The 13,423-nt window shown below is 32.5% G+C and overlaps 1 protein-coding gene across 1 annotated transcript in view; it reads right to left on the bottom strand.

Moving 5' to 3' along the window:
* Positions 1-11,022: 11,022 nt before the first annotated feature.
* The window catches only part of LOC106470052 (cyclic AMP response element-binding protein A-like), a 32,989-nt gene continuing 30,588 nt past the window's right edge, over positions 11,023-13,423 (bottom strand). Inside the window, exon 11 of the mRNA XM_022398595.1 lies at positions 11,023-12,787. The gene's annotated coding sequence lies outside the window, so the exon portion shown is untranslated. The remainder of the gene's footprint in view (positions 12,788-13,423) is intronic.

Raw genomic sequence — 13,423 nt, 5'->3', positions numbered from 1 at the left:
CCTGGAAGATATGAAAATATTTTTTTTTTTCGTATATGCGCGCACAGGTGCCTATTTTCGTACATGCGCGCGCAGGTGCCTATTTTCGTATATGCGCGCGCAGGTGCTTATTTTGGTAGATACGCGCAAATATGCCTATTTTCGCACATGCGCGCTAAGGTTTTTATTTGTAATTCATAGTAATTTATGAATTTTTGATTATTCAGTTGTGTACATAAAACCTAAAAAATAAGTTTGGTATGAAACTATATATTATCATTCTAATTTTAGTATTATACATTATTCAATTTCTTAATTTAGAAGTAAATGTTTAAAAAATACAGTTTAACATCGATTTTTGTGTGTCACGTGGTATGTTGAATGCAGCACTGCTTCAAATTAGATTTTTGTGATTTTTGGAAACGGTCTTTTATATACACTTTCTTCAATATATGACATGTGAATAACCAATTAATAGCTCCGAATGTCCCTCTATTGGTTTTCTCAGCCATTTTAAAATGTTCGGAGGCCCTCTCATTCTTTCAAACCAAGATTTCAAGCAAGGCAGGTTGTGTATTTAGTCTGCTCCAAATTTAATATTTTTTTTAGACCGAAATACGGCTTTGTTTGGAATTCGCGAGGGCTATCTGCACTAGCTATTCCTAATTTAACATTGTAATACTAGAGGTAAGAATCACCACCCATTACCAGCTCTTGGGTGGCTCTTTTATCAACGAATAGCGGGATTTAATGTCACATTATAACGCCCCCACGGTTGAAAGGGCGAGCATGATTGGTGGGACGGGGATTTGAACCCACGACCCTCAGCATCTTAACCACTTGGCCGAAATACAGCTTAGTTGCTAAGCTTGATAAATTATAGTGGAATTCTATGATATCGATAGAATAATTTATGATTGTTTGGTTATTTAACTGTATACATAAAAACTAAAAAAAATATTTATTTTCATATCTTCCAAGTGCGGAATTTTAAAAGGCTTAGCAACCTACCTCAAGCATCAAATGAGTACAAAGGTCGTAACTAGAAGAGATAATTGTTTGCTTCTGTGTTTTAAGAAAAACATGTTTCATAACTTTTTTCTAAATAATAATAATAAATATACATATATAATTTATAATAATCGAAATGCTGCTGTATTTTAATAAATACTAGTCTAGTAAAACACAGCCAAAACAGGGTCATTTTGTCAAGACTAAAGGTTATATTTATAGTGTTGGATAGGGTAACATGAGTGCACGTGCACTGTGTCATTACAACTTCTGTAAAAGGTCAATATAGTGAAAATAATAAATATATATAAATAATTTATATTTATTTCCTAATTTTTTATGTTGGTTACGAGATCGGTCAAATCTTTCGAATCTGTGGAGATTCATTAGTGAACATAACAGATAAAATATAAAGTTTTTCTTTAAGAAATGGTTGTTAACTATCTGGACACTATAAAGATTTCTCATGTGAAATCTGACAATTTTCTGATGCATAAAAATATTTTTAATAGTAAAATGAAAATTACTTTGCATATTGAATACATAACAAGTGAAAAGAAAAACAAAGTATGAGAAAAACATTACTTAACAAACCTTAAGAATTAATATTTTGCATATGAAAGCATTGTAATGTTAACTGATAATCTGCCAAGTTTCGTTAACATATAGCATGAAAACTATAACAAGCACACAGTAGTTACGAGGTCGATCCGACGGACCGAGCCCGTGTTGAAAGGGTTAAACAGAAGGCTGTAATATAAACCTCGTGTTTAATCATATAATGCAGTATGAAACTGGTGTAGTCATATATTTTATATTTTCTGTGTGGAGATTTAACTCTTTAGAAGGCATTTAAAAACAAAAGTACATCAACAGAGTGATTAACAAATGGAGTGTTTGAACAAGGCTTTCGTAAGTTTAGTAACCTTCAATATTCAAATTGAATATGACATAACTAACCCTTGCGTGTTTTGTGCATTTAATGCTCTTGGTATTGCTTTTGTATTTTTATTTCATATTATTTTAGCTGGATTCTGTGCAATGTATTGGTCACTGTTGCCATATAAGATATAGGCATACTAAACCTTAGCTGAATGTGAGTTTTAATAGTTATAAAAACAATGTATGTTTAATTAGCAAAATTATAGCCATGCTATTGCTTTAGAATCTGGTAAAGCAGTATGATATCTGTTTATTATTTTGAACTCTGTTGTTTAACTTAATTGTAACACGGTTTATACTGCCTGACGAAGGACTTCTGCCCGAAACGTTGCAAGTAATAATAATAAAAAAAAAAATTTTGTTATAGACGTGCGTTTTAACATTTTTTTCATCATTTTTCCACGTCTTGCGGTCTTTTCTACTCTGTTTTTTTTTCTAATCTAATTGATGGATGCATTAAGAGACGAATACAAAAATCTGATTTCTTCAGACGTTTAGGTTATTAAAAGTTGGTACCAGACAAGTTCTTGAAATCACTTGTTCAAGTATTTGAGACATTTGGCCACTGTTCTGGATCGTTTTCCCATTCATACTGAATAATGTAAGTATCTACCAAATTTTAGCTTTTACATGTATCTTTTTATCAGTATCATTAATGTTAAATCATGGGGAGAGGAAATACACCATATTTCTTTAAATAAAAGTGCAGAGGTACAGCTTTTGAGTGGATTATTTATTTTTATTTTTGTTGAAATTTATTACAACGTTTCTACCACTCATGTGGCCATCATCAGGTAACTGTCAATAGATGACAGTTAAATTATGATGGTCGAAACTTTGTAATAAAGTTTTATTTGAAGCTTTCTTTTTTCTTGTGCTATCAGTATTAATACAAGTACTATTAGACCTACTGCTATTACTGATACCATGACAGTAAGATCAGGCCTTTTCTTCTGGATTAGTGACACAAGTATATGTCATACAATTTTGTATAATTACTTACAGATTCCTTTATGACAATAAAAATGAAAACTAATAGCTGGCCTCACTTTTATAGTCTTCTTTTCTTTGAGGACAGCTGTGATTTTATTGAAAATTTAAAAACAATGCAAAAGCATTAACAGAATTTCTTTTCCATAATTGTTTTTAATTCAATAGCTAAGTCTTCATAATTGTCATTTGTTGATATCATGAACGAATGGTATGGCAAAATACAATATCTGACTTATTATACCATATAATTGACGTTGTTTGTAAACATGAGAAGGGTATCTAACCTTGGTTATTTAGTATCTTTAGCTTAACATTACGAAGTCCACTGTAACCTTTAAAATATTTGATATTAGTATATAACTGCTGTACCTAAGTAACCATATTAGTCAAGAGACTGAAAGAATGTACCAATGTGTAACAAAATTTAAGCTTATTCCCTTCCCTTTTTCAGAATGATAAAAAAAGTTAAACTTAACATTTTTTGAGAAAGACGAACTGTTTTATGTTTACCACTGGTGCGCATGTGCAATAATGACGTTGTTTGTAAACATGAGTATTTGATGTTCGTGAGAAGAAAATACTGCGGCTGGTTATTGTTTACTCAGCTTCTGCTTTTACTATAGGAGGTAGAGAAACTTTTCAGAAAAAAAGAGCAAGGATGTTCCAAAGTTATTAAATCTAGTTTAATTGTTTATAATAGTGTATTTAGTTAATTTAATGTTATTCCCTAAGTTTAATTATTGGTTAAGGTTATTGATTTGTACGGAAGAGGAAATAAAAACAAAGGCTGATTCTACTCTGAGCCAAATATGATTTGAATTTGTAACCAAACGAATATAAGTAAGACTTCGAATTTTAGTTGATCCGAACTTAGTATGAAATTATTTACCAGAAATAGCAAAATACTTAATATATTATGATTCATGAATTACCAAAAATTGTCCATATAATATTTTTCATTAAATAGTCGTTATTTGTCCCTTGCAGAAGGTTAATAAAAGTCTGTCAAGCAACTAATGACCAACTGATGAGGACATACGCGTCATCCCTAAACCTATTTATCGAATACAAACAATGGCTACACTCAACGGTAACTTATTATACAATGAATATATGGTATTAGGAGCCCGAATGACACACGGGTAAGGTCTGAAAGAAACCTAAATTTAACCAAATGATCGGGACATAGCTGGAGAATAGGAAACAAATAAGCTTGTGAAAAGTGGTCGTAGTTTGGAAAAGTGGAATTTTATTGAGTACAAAAACACTGGGTAAATAAAATACGATAAACAAATTTAGAAGTAGACATTTTTTCTAAACCATTACATAAAGCCTTGTCGCATACAGAATATGGTATGTTTACACAATAAAACCAAGAAATATGTAGAACCAACACTAGTACGAAATAACAGAAACAAAACAGCACCAGCAAACGTTTATCCATCTAAGCAAAAGAAGCAACCAAGCTCTATTTTCCCTGATAATCCTGAGCCGATGCTACTGAAGAAGGATGGTCATTTTTCAGTAAATCAGGTTAATAGTGTTGACTGCCACTATATTAAGCATAATCGGACAGGGGCCGATGTTAGGAACATCCCGAAGACAAACATTATGAAAATGCTCAAAGACATTGAAATATTTATCAGGTTTTTGGGGAGAGAGAGAAAAAAAACGCTCTTGATAAGAAAGAATAATCTAAACCATTATCTGTGGGGACGTTTCCCCTTATAATTGGCGAGCCGCTGGAACGATTGTCACCAAATCTGGTATGTACCCTCAGGTCCCACAGGGGCGTACCTCCCATGTCACCAGAGTGGGTTCCGACCTGAACCCCCTATGCCATCTTATCCGTACGTCAGCAAGCAAGTTTAAAATCGATTCCTTTGGTTTTAGTTTCGTTATTGGAAAAAAAATGACAAAAGGGAAAAGAATATAGTGATGTTTAAATAGAAATAAAAAGATAAGGAAACTCAAAGTTGAGCTTTTCGTAACTTGCCTTTTGTGATTTTAACAAAATTTGTTACTGGTATCACGTACGTTGGCGTGTTACCTCATCATTCAAAGGAAACTTCTAAAGGGTAAGAACGTGTTTCAAAGAAAGGTGTCAACCATCGGCTTTAAACATTGCTAGTCATAAGTAGCATATTTATGTTGTTGAATTTTAGCGCAAAGCAACACAATGGACTATCTGTGCTTCTGTCCATTGCGGGGAATCGACCCTTGGATCTTACTAAGTTCGTAAACTTCTCGCTGAGCCATCAAGAGACACATATATATCGAAGGTGACAATCGTGAGGAAACAAAAAAAACAAAACAACAATTTTAGGATAAATTCCATAAGATGTTAATGATATTTGATTAATTTCTATAAGATGTCAATGATATTTGATTAATGTCTTTAAGATGTCAACGATATTTAATTAATTTCTATAAGATGTCAATGATATTTGATTAATTTTTATAAGATGTCAATGATATTTGATTAATTTTTATAAGATGTCAATGATATTTGATTAATTTTTACAAGGTATCGATGATATTTGATTAATTTCTATAAGATGTCAATGATATTTGATTAATTTTAATAAGATGTCAATGATATTTGATTAATTTCTATAAGATGTCAATGATATTTGATTAATTTCTATAAGATGTCAATGATATTTGATTAATTGTTACAAGATATCAATGATATTTGATTAATTTATTGTTTTTCGTGGAAGAAAGTTGTTTATGAAGAAAGTATTATGCTTTTTTAGTATGATAAACGATGGAAGAGCAAAAAAAATGAATAAGATGATAATGCAACTGAATTTTAAGTCGTTATGAACAGGGATTTTTAACAAAAGATTTGGAGTCTTAACTCCCATTAATTTGGCTGTAAAAACTAGATGATTGTAATAAAATATCTTCTTCAGTGCTCAGTTTCTCAGCTAATTCGGGTTTAAATCTTTTCCAACATATTTTTGCATTGTCAAGAGACTTAAGTTCTGATATTCCAAGCTGGTTAAGGAAGTTTATTGTATTAGAAATAACGAAGTTCTAAATGCTAATGACCAATAAGTAAATCAAATGTTTGTCATAAACACTTTAAAATGAAGTTAATAAGATTCTCGAGTTTTGTGGGTTTTTTTCTAAGTGTCTTTATGTTCTAAAACACTTACGTCATAATAAAAGCATAAAAAAAGAAGATAACGAAAAAAACATTTATTCCATTATACCATTTTATTTAGTGTTATACCAAAAGTGCATCAGAGTACACGCACATAGATATAGACACCCTCCTGCAATATATTATAAGATAATTCCTTTAGATAAAATAGTGTGTTATATCACAGAAAAATAATTTACACAACACGTTAAGTTATCAGATGAACGACCTCGCCTACTTAGGCACTAAATCTCACATATGCCAGTTTGATATATTGTACCAGCTTAGGCCTGATGTGTTCCAATGGCGTAAGCATTCAGGTATTTCATTACATTTTATGCAAAACTTCCAATAAATGACAAAAAAATGTAGATAAATCACATATTACAGGTACATAAAATACACTGCAATGTTCTCTGCTACTAACGTAAGCTACATAAGAAATTGTATATATATATATATTTCATCCATTTTGACTTTCTGTAGTCAACACGCTAAAATGTATAACTGAGAGTCATACGTGTATGAATTTAGAATTTACTATGGTTACCAATTACCAACAGGTTCAGTATATGAATTTAAAAAGGAAGGTGAGACTGGGTGATTTGATGTACAGCCACTTAGAAGATTACAATGTGAACTTAGAAAGGAAGGAAAGACTGGATGACATGGTGTACAGCCACTCAGACTACTATATGAATTTGAAAGAAAGGTGGGATTGAGTGACATGGTGTACAGCCACTCAGACTATTATATGAATTTGAAAGAAAGGTGAGATTGAGTGACCTAGTGTACAGCCACTCAGACTACTATATGAACTTGAAAGAAAGATGAGACTGAGTGACCTAGTGTGCAGCTACTCAGACTACTATGTGAATTTGAAAGAAAGATGAGACTGAGCGACCTGGTGGGCAGCTACTCAGACTACTATATGAACTTAGAAAGGAAGGTAAGAATGAGTGATCTGCTGGATAGCCACTTAGAAGGTTACTAAAGGAGGTGGTCGAGAAGCGACTTGGCTTACATTAATCCATATCACAATAACAAAAAACTTAAAGAGTAAGCGAAAGGAAGTGACTTGTCATACAATAACTCAAAAGACCACTATATGAATGTCAGAGAAAGGAAGAGTCATCTAGTACTCAATTGTCCACTATATGAACTTAGGAATCAGGGATGAAGAGGAATTTCACTATGAACTTCGGGAGAGAGGGTGATCTCGTACATAATCACACAAAAAGGTCACCATGAACTTCGGGGGAGAAAGTGATCTCGTATATAATCACACAAAAAGGTCACTATAAACTTCGGGAGAGTGGGTGATCTCATGTATAATCACACAAAAAGGTCACTATGAACTTCGGGGGAGAGGGTGATCTCGTGCATAATCACACAAAAAGGTCACTATGAACTTCGGGGGAGAGGGAGATCTCGTATATAATCACACGAAAAGGTCACTATTGAAACTTTAGAAACAATTTGTGCTTATTTTCGTATGTTACTCCGTTTTTATAATCATGGACATCAACAGTACAGGACAAATTTCCAATGCATTAAATGTAATATATTTCAATGAATAAAGCATCATGCGTGTATGGCTACCGAAGTCAACTGAATTTCACTCTTTTTACGTAAATATTACGATGTGAACTAAAAAATATTCAAATACATATGATACCAAACACTCAGTGTAATATACAAAGGCACTGTTAGTATATTTTAAATACATTTATTCTGTGATTAATTAAATATCTAAAATATTCAACATACGTTTAAGAATTGAAATGGGCACAACCTTAGGAAACAATGCTTTTTTCACAATATTCGTGTAATTTTATTTCAATTTGTGTTTAACAATCATTCGACAATTCATTAAAAGTAGCTGTACACAGATTAAAATCTGATGAAGATGTTACTGTTTGTAATTAAGCACAAAGCTACACAATGGGCTATCTGTGCTCTGCCCACCCCGGGTATCGAAAACCGGATTCTAGCGTTGTAAGTCTGCAGAAATCCTGATTACGAACCGTGGGTTACATTATACCTAAAAAAAAAAAAAAACTCGCATTTTCTCTTGTGACAAAAGTAAGTTTGGGGGACGCATGTACAAATTGACTATTACGTCCCCCAAACAAACAAGATAAAACATGGCTGATGACAACAGGCATCACATTATAACTTGTGTTATTCAACCCATTAAACTTTCGTTTTAAAAAAATATAACAAATATGGAAACAGCGTTCTGTCAAACACTGGACAGTACACAGCTGTCTACAGTATATTTAAATTAATCTTAATCTAACTGCACCAGGTTTTTCTTACAATATAAGCAAACCATTCTTTACATGGGTGTGCAGAAATAATGAATACAAATTTATTCTCTGCTTCTACTAACGTTCTGATGTTTAAAAGCATGTGTGATGGAATACCCTCTTCAGTTGTATAATTATATAGAATAAAATAATAATAAATCTCGAAACACTTTACAAAAATCAACATAATGTTCTGTCATGAAACATTCTATATGTAGAGCTTGAATTACTCGTAAATCATGCGAAGTACAAGTTACTCATAGCATACACAAAGACTAAAGTTACTGAAGATGGTTTAAACCAGAGACTCAAGTTTTACAACGTGGTTAGACCAGAGACTAAAGTTACTAAAGATGATTAAGACCAGAGACTAAAGTTACTAAAGATGATTAAGACCAGAGACTAACGTTACTCAAGATGGTTAGACAGAAATTAAAGTTACTCAAAATGGTTAGACCAGAGACTAAAGTTACTCAAGATGGTTAATACCAGAGACTAAAGTTACCCAAAATGGTTAGACCAGAGACTAGAGTTGCTCTAGATGGTTAAGACAAGAGACTAATGTTACGGAAAATGGTTAGACAGAAATTAAAGTTACTCAATATGGTTAGACCAGAGATTAAAGTTACTCAAGATGGTTAGACCAGAGATTAAAGTTACTCAAGATTGTTAGACCAGAGACTAACGTTACGGAAAATGGTTAGACAGAAATTAAAGTTACTCAAGATGGTTAGACCAGAGATTAAAGTTACTCAATATGGTTAGACCAGAGATTAAAGTTACTCAATATGGTTAGACCAGAGATTAAAGTTACTCAAGATTGTTAGACCAGAGACTAAAGTTACTCAAAATGGTTAAGACCAGAGACTAAAGTTGCTCTAGATGGTTAATACCAGAGACTAAAGTTGCTCTAGATGGTTAATACCAGAGACTAACGTTACGGAAAATGGTTAGACCAGAGACCAAAGTTGCTCTATATGGTTAAGACCAGAGACTAACGTTACGGAAAATGGTTAAGACCAGAGACTAAAGTTACTCAAAATGGTTAGACCAGAGACTAAAGTTGCTCAAGATGGTTAAGACCAGAGACTAGCGTTACGGAAAATGGTTAGACAAATTACTGATAAACTACATTTGATTTTGGCAGCCAATATTCTATATTTTATTTATAACTGAAACTTTCTTATATGAAGCAAAATTCTTATCGGTGATTAACCGTTTAATCCTGTGTACCAAGTGGCTAGTTTCTATACACAATCAAATCAAGTACAATTTTTAAAGACCCAGTTCCAAGTACTTACTGAATTAACATAGTAAGTTATAAGTGGAATGGATAAATATCAAAACAAAGCAGAATTATTCACACTTTATCTGGCTTGCTTGGTTAAAACAAACAGAATTATTCACACACTATCTGGCTTGCTTGGTTAAAACAAACAGAATTATTCACACTTTATCTGGCTTGCTTGGTTAAAACAAACAGAATTATTCACACTTTATCTGGCTTGCTTGGTTAAAACAAACAATTATTCACACTATCTGGCTTGCTTGGTTAAAACAAACAGAATTATTCACACTTTATCTGGCTTGCTTGGTTAAAACAAACAGAATTATTCACATTTTATCTGGCTTGCTTGGTCGTTTTTCTCCTTATTTTAAGAATCCCACACGACTGTCTGTGACGCTATAAATTGAGCATCAATTGACGTAACTAAGTGTATTTTGATACGTGGAATGCTTTTTGCAATGTTCTTAATAAAAATATAAACCTAAAGTTGAGCTAGAGTAAAACTATACGATTGGTTTCTTACAAGTGTAACACTTGGTCTAATTTTGAACTTGAGATGTTTTTTACTTACATATAATCAACGATAATTGACTTACAATTCGCAAAAAACAATAAGGCCATAACGCTAATTACATATATATAAAACGGTCATAAGTTAACTAGTTCTATTTGTTATATTTACCATTCACTGTCTATGAAGCAAAGCGAATTATACCACGAGTTATTTATGAGAGCGCAGGTAATTTTTGCAGTAAATATTAAAACAATACTGAAATTTTGGTTATTTTCTAACTACTCAATGTGCTATATTGGTGTGTGTGTGTAAAATACAATAATATTGTAATTAATAATACAAAGTAAATAGAAATATGTACAGACATTTTGAGAGTACATTACACTCAGTTTAATATTTAAGGCACGCTGTCACTTAAGACTGCATGAAGTTAGCCTAAAACCGCGTATTATATGTGTAACAATACTCTCAGACTCAGAGCAAAGCTGGACTTGGTTATCTTACTTACGTGCTTTGACAGATAAACCTAGGCCACTTTTTCTGTTAAATTAATATATTAAATGCGCTCGAATCGCAAAAAAAGGTAAAAATTGTTAGATAATCATAATTAAAAATTTAATTATTTCTTGCTATTAATAAATACTTTTCATGTGAAACTATAGGCATCAGTTAGTAGTGATAGGTTTCTAGAGAAACATCACAGAAGAGGAAAAAAAAACAGGTTCCTCCTAATATTCATCATGGAAAATTTTACAACATCCAGTTCACTTAATATAAACCTAATTTAAACAAGAGAAAAAACTATACATATCCGTTCCCACGTAACTATTAATCAAAACTATACTTAAAACATGTTGTGCTCTAAATAACTAAAACAACTAACATTTTCATATCATGATCGTTATACAATCATGCTTCCACGTAACCCAAACTCCAAAACAACAATAGAGCTCTAAACATACATTTAACAGGATACTACATTACACTCTTTATTAGGTTTCAACTATCAAATAGTTTGTCGGGTTTCAGTGGTTTCAACTACTAAATAGGTTGTCAGGTTTCAATAATTTTAGAAACCAAATAAGTTATTAGGTTTCGGTGGTTTCAACTACTAAATACGTTGTTAGGTTTTAGAGGTTTCAATTATCAAAAGGTTATCAGGTTTTAGTGGTTTCAACTACAAAATGGGTTGTCAGATTTAGTGGTTTCAACAACTAAACAGGTTGTCAGGTTTTAGTGGTTTCAACTACAGAATGGGTTGTCAGATTTAGTGGTTTCAACAACCAAACAGGTTGTCAGGTTTTCGTGGTCTCGACTACTAAATAGGTTTCAAGTTTTAGTCAATCGTTACATATTTAAAAAAAACAAACAAACTAGTTGCAGGAAATGTCCTCGATAAGACTGGTTAGGGTTCATCCAGGAAATGCATTAAGGTTAGGTAAGCTATTTGTAATGATAGTGAGTGGAATAATAACGAGGAAATGTATATATTTTTCATTGAAATGCATTATCGCCACACAAATGTTAAGACACCTTTATCGTGTTTTAAAACGTAGTAACTCAAAAATTAATAACTCCAACATTAAATCCAAAGTTGATCTGGTCATCTGGGACAAGGTCATCGGGTTAACTACTTTGGACAAGGTCATCTGGTTAACTTTTAAATTATAAAAAGTTGTAGTGACTTTTAGCGTTAAGAGGCCACGCCGTATAAATTCCAGTCCAACAAACGTATATACTTCATGTTATTTCACATTTGGAGAAATTAATCAAACAGCTTTACGTGGTTACTGCAATATATGGAATTCACTGTAGTACAAGAGCTTAATCGATCTCAAGACACTTGTTTCACATACTAATAATAAACTTTGAACAATTCAACATAACGGAATAACTACATAATGAAATTTCTCAAAGAAAAAATACAGTATCAAAAACTTGCATCTTCTCTTACAATCTTTATATTTTCCTTCTGAAAACATGGATTATTCATGCATTTAACCTATGATCTGTAATTATGACGTAACAAATACTTAGCGCTATGAGGTTATAATCTTGGTTGGCAGATGGTGAGTAATAAATGCAACAATGGGCGAAACAATGAAAAATAAACTTGAACAACCTAAGAACGAACACACAACTTTTTAGTCAGAAGTACTTAACAATTGTTTCATGTTTTCCTCCAAATCAACGAGCCTTATTTGATGCAAGTATAAGAACGGTTTTAACAGTGCATTGTGAATCTCAACCTATAATTCGTATTGGTTCTATATGTTTTTCAGGTACTTGTTTTTCAATATTGAAACTGCTTTTAAAGCGATGATAAGATTTTGATAAAATATCATAAACATAAGATACAAGATTGATAATGTCCTTATTATGAGGTTATAAGAGTTATAACAAACTTTTTTATACATTTTAGTCAAGACTCTATGGAAGACTAATCTTTTCCAGGTATAGGATGAGTACTTGGTATTCTTTGTTTTTTTTATCTTCTGAAGTCTTTCTTTTAGATATTTCTTTATTTATGATAGTTTTTCAGTTTTTCTGCGTGATGGCAGCACTGCATTAACTGAGAAGGTAAACGAATCTGGAATCTGTAAGAAAATGAGGCAGTGATTTATTTTTATTACAATAAACATCAGATGAAGCCATAAAACATTATTTCACAAGAAATATAAATCATACTGAACTTTCAACCCTAACAAAGATGGAAGTTTAACATAAATTTTATTTAGTTGTTGCAAAACATTCACATTGGCTATTGCTGTTACTCAATAGATAAAAAAGGTGTAATACAGAATTCATGAACTGAAGAGTTTATATTCCTCCCATACAGTATCATTTCATCAAGTTCAGTCACCATGATAATCACCACACACCATCACTTCAGTCACCATGATAATCACCACACACCATCACTTCAGTCATCATGATAATCACCACACACCATCACTTCAGTCACCATGATAATCACCACACACCATCACTTCAGTCACCATGATAATCACCACACACCATCACTTCAGTCACCATGATAATCACCACACACCATCACTTCAGTCACCATGTTCTACCACTTTAATCGTCATGATAATCACCATACAGTATTACTTCACTAACTTCAATTGGCCAGGTGGTTAGGTCGCTCGAATCTGAGGGTCGCGGGTTCGAATCCCCGTCCCGCCAAACATGCTCGCCCTTTCAGCCGTAGGGGCGTTATAATGTGACGG

Source organism: Limulus polyphemus, unplaced genomic scaffold, assembly GCF_000517525.1.
Source record: "Limulus polyphemus unplaced genomic scaffold, Limulus_polyphemus-2.1.2 Scaffold3793, whole genome shotgun sequence".
Taxonomy (NCBI): Eukaryota; Metazoa; Arthropoda; class Merostomata; order Xiphosura; family Limulidae; genus Limulus; species Limulus polyphemus.
The sequence above is the reverse complement of the archived record's forward strand: the minus strand, read 5'-3'. Positions and strand labels throughout refer to the sequence as shown.